The sequence below is a fragment of the Lactuca sativa genome, chromosome 4 (assembly GCF_002870075.4).
Source record: "Lactuca sativa cultivar Salinas chromosome 4, Lsat_Salinas_v11, whole genome shotgun sequence".
Taxonomy (NCBI): Eukaryota; Viridiplantae; Streptophyta; class Magnoliopsida; order Asterales; family Asteraceae; genus Lactuca; species Lactuca sativa.
The window spans coordinates 320066145-320073451 of record NC_056626.2 but is presented as its reverse complement, the minus strand read 5'-3'; the positions used below and the strand labels follow the sequence as shown (position 1 = coordinate 320073451).

The following is a 7307-nucleotide window of genomic DNA, read 5'->3' as shown; positions in this document are numbered from 1 at the left end:
ACCTCTCCCAAGACACTGTAATGAGCTTTACAGGAGTGAAGGTGGTTGTCACAAACTCCCGCCAGTCCTTCGCCCCCAAGCAAAGCTGGTTCAGCGCGAACCGTACCCTCAAATGTTCCGAACAGGAACAAGTTTAGAAACACCCCTCGATGTCAAAGATCCATCTCATCGCAGAAATCGGATCTTGAGTCCCGTCAAACTCTGGTGGCTTCGTGTTGCTGAACTCCCGGTACAGAAACGAGTCACCCCCATGTGGTCTGGCAACAGTGACAGCTGCAGTGGATGCAGCAGCAGCCGCCTCGGTAATTGTAGCATAACGCTCATCAACTGTATCAATCAAGGTGGTCTTGATTGACCCAAACATCTCGGCAATCTCTGCTCGGATGGTTGTGGCCACCTCCTCGTGAATCATCCTGCAAATCTCCTCATCGCTGGTACCACTGGTACCACTACCCCTAGGTTGTGGCGCGTACCCACCATGATGTCTCCCTCTAAAACACAACACAAAATAATCAAAGACTCGATCGAGAATACTCGCACTCAATCACTCACCCCTACTTGTTCCTCAATGCCCTAAGGATTTTAACTTGGACTACTTACCGATCTGGTACTTTCAGTAGTACGGGCCCAATACTACCTTTGACACTACATCCGTATTCATCACAAGTTCTCCTCGTAGGATCCCAGATCGCAAGTACTCTATGCCTCTCTGAACACATGCTACTCCTTAGTAGGCCTCTCATAGACTCCTCTCTGCTACCTAATCGCACTCAAAGCAACTCACATCAGCAATAACTCCTAGGCTAAGGCATCACAAATCAGGCCACTCTAGTCCTAAGATATGAAATACCTAGCCCACTTTCTAGCATGCATAATATATATCTCATAATATCACATAGCACATAAAATAAGGGTATTTTGCGAAATCACCGTTCAGGTGATGGCTGATTGTACACACTGCTCCTCTTTGCTTTTCTCTTGAAATTCTTACTCATTTTTAGGAAAGATCGTTTTTATTGAAAATTCTTCTCAAATCCTCAGTTTGAGATCAGACATACCCGAATGTGTATCCGAATCCCTAAAACCAAGGCTCTGATACAAACTTGAACCAACGTAAATTTTCAACCAAGTTTTTTCATTGTAAAAATTCACAAAATTCATCCATTGTTTCTTTCCCGAAAATAATAAGTGTTTCAATGTCAACAAAAGATTACAATCATAAGTCAAATCCCATAATCCTCCATGTCATCATGAACAAATGTGTACAATCATGTCGGTGCCTTCCCGCAATCCTTTGAAGTACCTGAAACACATATCACATAACATGGTAAGCACGAAGCTTAGTGAGTTCCCCAAAATACCACATACAACACATTAGCCACTCGAGGCTATAACTATGTAAGACCCTACAGTCAATGTGTCTTAGTGGGACCCTCCGGTCCCACAACTCTGATGGACCCTCCGGTCCTAACTCTGTGTACCTTCTGATCCTAACTCTGTAAACTCTGAATAATGCATAGCACAAATCACATAGAGTAATGTAGTATATCATATTACACAAATAACATATAAGATACTCTATCACACAACTCTGATTACCACTCTAGGTATGTATAGTGAGAAGACTCACCTCGCAGCTAGTAGGAAATAAACACACACTCGAGAATCCCAAACTAGCCTCCGCCTAACACATTAGACAGCCATTTCAATCAATATCCCTCTTTTCCTCATTTACACCTAAAGTCCTCTTTTCTCTTTCTATTCTCTTGGATAGGTAAAAGACCATTTTACCCCCTCCATGGTCTCAATGTTCCTAATTGCCCTACTCTCAAGTCAACAACAGCCAAAATGAGTCAGCAACCAAGGTTAACCCAACTCGCCGAGTGCACTCAGGTGACACACTGAGTCCACTCACATCCTCTGAGTGCACTCAGGTGGCTCGTCGAGTTGACCCCCAACTCGACGGGTTATCACTTGGTCACGAATCTCTGGGGCAACTCGATCCGACTCGTCGAGTCATCTCATAGACTTGGCGAGTTGACTCGTCTAGGTGTCTCAAATGGACGTCTGAGGTCAGATCTGCGACTCCAACCTCTAGATCTAACATCCTAATACCCAAAAGTCACGTAAAGGTTCGATCTTGATGAACATGCAAGACACAAATGCTTCATAACGTCATTACAAACCCCAAGGAAGGTCAAATACATGGGGACTTGTCCCTAACTCAATAAAGTTCGAGACTTTGGACCCTCAAGGTCCTATCTAGTCCAGATTTGAGGTTCTAAGCTCAAACCATACCCGTATAGCTCTAGAGCACAATATCTTAGAGAAAACCCTAAAAGCTTCCCAAAATGGGATCTAACGAACAAGAGGCCAAGATGAGAGCTTTTTACCTCAGAATAGCAGCAAATGACAGAAGAATGCAAGAGCTACAGCCTCTTCTTGATTAAATCTACCAAAATCTTCCAATCTTTCCTTCAAGAAGATCAAGAATGATCAAAATGGTCTCTCTCTCTCTCTCGCTCTCTCTCTCTCTATACCACGAAAAGGGTAGGTTAATGTTTCTTTCTGTGAAGTGTGGCGCCCAAGGAGGCTATAAGTGCCTTTAAATAGGCTCTAAACCCTGGAATTTAGGGTTTCTCATCCCAACGCCTACTCAGCGAGTCTACCCTCGGAGTCGTCGAGTAGATCGTTAAACTCACGTGTCAAACCCGCTTCTACTCGGCGAGTCATAGCACCAACTCGTCGAGTAGATCAATGATCCTCAAAAATAAATAATGAAAATAGTACTTGATAATCTAGGTGTTACATATATATATATATATATATATATATATATATATATATATATATATATATATATATATATATATATATATATATATATATATATATATATATATATATATATATATAAAAGAAGAAGTCGTTTTACCATTAGTAGGTCTCATTCACAAAGCCAGTCTATAAGGAGGGTATAAGGTTACTGCCTATAAAATAACAGTTTAATGGGTGTCCGCTCTCACAAACCGCTTCCTTGACTGGTGGAGGGTCGTTATCCGAACGGGTTAGACAAGGGCTATAATTCTCCCTTCATTATAAGTATAATGATAAATATAAAGTAACTAAACCTTTATAAATTCCCAATCTTAGTTTACTTTAGGAAAATGTGAATTCGGTGCTAATCCATGAAATTACACTTTGCACTTTGCTTAAGTCAGTAGTGGAGCGTGTGTGGTTAACCGGCACACTAGCCTGGATTTAACTAGGTAGGCAAAGGGTATCTTAATATTTATCATAGAATCGGTGGAGCGTGTGTGGTTAACTGACACATTGATTAAGTGATAAATATTAAGGGTACCAACTATATTTGCATGGTTATTTACACCTTGTTTTGTGATCCTCGGCATCCCAGTCACAAAACTTGAAAGGGCACAATTGAGATTGAAACACGCCATTGAAAAGTTCAATGAATCTCAAAGCATCTAGGAGTTTCAAATCCAATTAAAACCTAATAAATTACTTCGTTTTTCATGGTGGAAATTAGAGAATCGTCATTCGCCTACCATCAAATATTTTATAGCATGGATTACGGCATCCCTCTTCCAAGTTATAAAATATTGTGTTGGGTCCTAGCCTTAATATGTCATATTGGGTGTTGGGTCCTAGCCAGGGCAGCTTCACATGTTTCCTAATTAATGATTCTTAATGCAAAATGTGACTCGGTTACATTTTGATGTTTGGCAGGATCAAGCAAAGGGATGGAAACTTAAAGGAAGAGTATGTTGAATCTGATCGCGAAGATGGATTTCAATCACATGGTTCGAAGATCAAATTCTTGAGCTACTACTTAGGAGTTATGATAGATTTCTATGAAATATGTAATAACATAGTTTTCATTTAAAGTTGCATTGTAAGGAAAAAGTTTTTTCTGCATTTTAATATATAAATTAAAATTTTGTTTGTTATATATCTCCTTACAATGGCATTTATGGAAAATTTATGTTTGTATGTTTCTCGCAATAATGGAAATATGAATTTGATTCTTTCATTTGTGGTAGTGTCCAAATTTACCAAATAAGGAAATTTCTCATCACCCAAGTTTTCAGTTGGACCGTAACTTGGAATCATGCAAGTAGTATGATGAATGAGAATTTTCATCTTTAGAAAAAAATTAAGACTAATTCTTTGTTCACATGTATATGTGAGTCAAGTGAAGGACTAAGGGATCGAGTACCCATTCTTGTGCACTGGTCAAGTCAACCACAAAAGATTGATAAGACTATTCCTCATGATATACTAAATTTTAGTAAATATGGTTATACTGACAAGTTTTAAGTATAATTCTGAAGCATTGGAAAAGTTTTGATGTAAGGCAGAACGAATGAGAAGAATCAAATTTGGCAGAAAGATAAAAGTTTCTCAAATCTGAAAATATGGGAGAGTACTTTAGTATCATGTTTTGTGCTCATCTTAATGATTAAGAAACCATATCACAATTGGTACTCTAAAGACATCTTAGTGAATTCCTATGACTAAGAAGAGGAATCATGAATTGTTGAATTGGTTAAATCAAGAAGATTAGTCATACTTCATTCCAAAACAATTCTTAGAGTCATACTCCAAGATTGTAACTTGAGTGACACATCTTAAAGAAGGTTTATTAACACTTGTCAAATGTAAGAGTAAAATGTGTTCTTCTCTTGTACATTTGAAATTGGTAAGATGTGATGTTTTGGATAAAACAAAGACCAAATAAGGCCAATTGTGTGAAGTGTTTTGTCTTGATAAGAATCCACGCTATCTCTTGAATATTTGTTTGTCAAAGAATGGTTCTTGGCAAGAGAGTCTTATATGTCAAGAGGACAATGAGAGTCTAAAAGATCCTGGATGAGGTTCAAGATCTAATCAAGAATAAAACCTGTAGTTTATCACTAGCACATGACTTGAGGTTTATAACCTATCGTGTGACATATTCCAATTTTTGTGCCTATTCCAGTAAAAGTTGCCTTTGCATATGAGTTCAGAGAGTTCTCAATTGGTTGTATAACAACTTGGAAGCAATGGCAGGCCCTTATGCTGCCAGGTGGCAAGAAGTTAAGAATGCAAAAATTCAGTCCATATGAGTTTGGATTTGTCACTAACCTTGTTTTGTGATTATGGTTTTGACAATTCACATGGATAGAAACACATACACCATAAAATCTAAGTTTCATAAGGTTTCTCTCTGATTCATGAAAATGATGGTGAGGAAACGCTTTCACTAAGTGGTTTTAATTAGATAGCAATTATGATATTTGCACTCTCAAAGTCGTTAGTGGAGCGTGTGTGGTTAACCGACACACTAACATGGACTTGTGAAGAATGGAAAAGGTCTAAACAAATGAGACTATGATTACAACATCTCTTTTTAGAGTTCTGAAATTATTTAGACACACGTGTGCTATGTAAGGGTAGGTGTATGATTTTGATAAAGTTATATCATGGCATCTCGTATCAGAAATCTGAACTTTGGTAAGAAAGTCAATAAAGTATTGATTTCTAGAAGTCCAACTGATTTCTGGATACACGTCAAGGCTAGTCGGAGCATAAGTGTTATGCTAATAATCATCATGTTAGTGGGAGCATGATAATTATGATAAGTGTTGCAAGTTAGCAATATTAATTATGGAAAATAAAAGTTTCAATTGGGAAACGTTGTTTTGCTATAATTAAGGGAGAGGAAATTATACTTCATTTCAATTCTAAAAAGCTTAGATTGAGATTTTAATCATCTTTAGTCAACGATATATATATATATATATATATATATATATATATATATATATATATATATATATATATATATATATACACTATATTACAATACCTACATAATTGTACAACCTTTTATGCACAGATGTCTTAAAAATTAAGACTACCTTTTAAGAGGTACTACTAAACATGCATAATACACTTGCTAGATAAATGTTGGCCACATAAAATTTAAGACATTTATCTTAAAAATCAAGGAAATCATATCTCAAACATTGGATCTAAATCGGACGGTAGAGATTAGAGTTTTGGTGATCCTTGTGACTTGCTTCCAACCAATCAAAAAAGAGTCTTTAAACTCACTCTACTACACACAAGGGTAAACAGTCCCATATATAATGCTTTAATTTTGGATGCCCTAAAATTAGGTTCAGTCGCTCAAAGTCGTTCCTCTCAGACATAACGCCGAATCCATTTTTCCATCTCTCCTCCTTCTCAGCCACTGATTTACATCACCACCATCAATCTATACAATCGGTAGATCTGAAGTGTTTCGAGTTCATGTGCGAGAGCTCTTATGAGTTCAAAGGCTTCAAACATGTTCGATTTATTTGTTTTCGGGTTTGTTAACCAATTATCTAATGTTTGCGATTTTACTTGGTTTGATTTATGAGTATTTTTCATTAAAAATCTTTATAACATGTATGATTTACTAACATGTGCGAAAATCTACAGCAAATCATTCCAAGAATATTGAACGAACCACCATGGGTATTGGTTCTTGGTGCTGTAAACTCTTAACAGGTCCTATTTCTTATTGTTTTTTTATTAGTTCCGAAAACATGCGACTAGCTAACCATTTAATGCCAATCTTTATCTTTTTATTGTGTTTTTTTTTATTCTTCGAAGGTTATTCACATGAAAATTGACTGATTTAGTGATTTTTACTTCTATTATATATTTAATTGATAACAGATCTGGAAGGGAAAATATCATGTTTGAAAAGAACCAAGGTTGTTGTTATTTAGTTATAAGTATTAGAGTTTATTTAACCTATATATTGTAAGTTTCTTAGCTTTCTATATGTTATAAATCTCCTTGTAAAGCATAGATATGTGGAGATTTGTGAAGGAAAGAAAGAAAACCATGTGTATGAAGAGTTTGTAATCATTTTTTCCTCTTAATATTTGAAATAAACTGAAGGAATGTGAGAAAACCATGTATTATGTATATGAAGAGTTTGTCCTTGAAATCGAAGTTATGTTTTTGGAAAATGATTTTTGCGACAAAACTGCAAATTTAGTCCTTGTGGTTTGCAAAAAACTTTGGATAGGGTCCAAAAAGTTTTCGATCTGCATGGAAGGTCAAAAATCAAGGTTTTTCTGTATTTTTAGTCCAAAAAAACTTGAAATGACGGTTATACCCTTTTACTTTCTTTTTTATTTTTTTTTAATTTTTTAAATACTATTTTAATTTAAAAAAATAAAAGAAAATAACTCTCTCTCTCTCTCTCTCTCTCTCTCTCTCTCTCTCTCTCTCTCTCTCTCTCTCTC

General features: G+C 36.4%; 1 long non-coding RNA gene across 2 annotated transcripts; it reads left to right on the top strand.

Annotated features, from left to right (window-relative positions):
• The first annotated feature begins 6195 nt into the window (after positions 1 to 6195).
• Positions 6196 to 7056, top strand: LOC111899189 (uncharacterized). Of its 2 annotated transcripts, XR_002852811.2 has the most exons (3): positions 6196 to 6375; positions 6490 to 6558; positions 6730 to 7056. It is a non-coding gene; the product is annotated as an uncharacterized LOC111899189 (long non-coding RNA). The 2 variants fall into 2 exon arrangements; XR_008232251.1 differs by having other exon boundaries at positions 6196 to 6558.
• Positions 7057 to 7307: the final 251 nt, after the last annotated feature.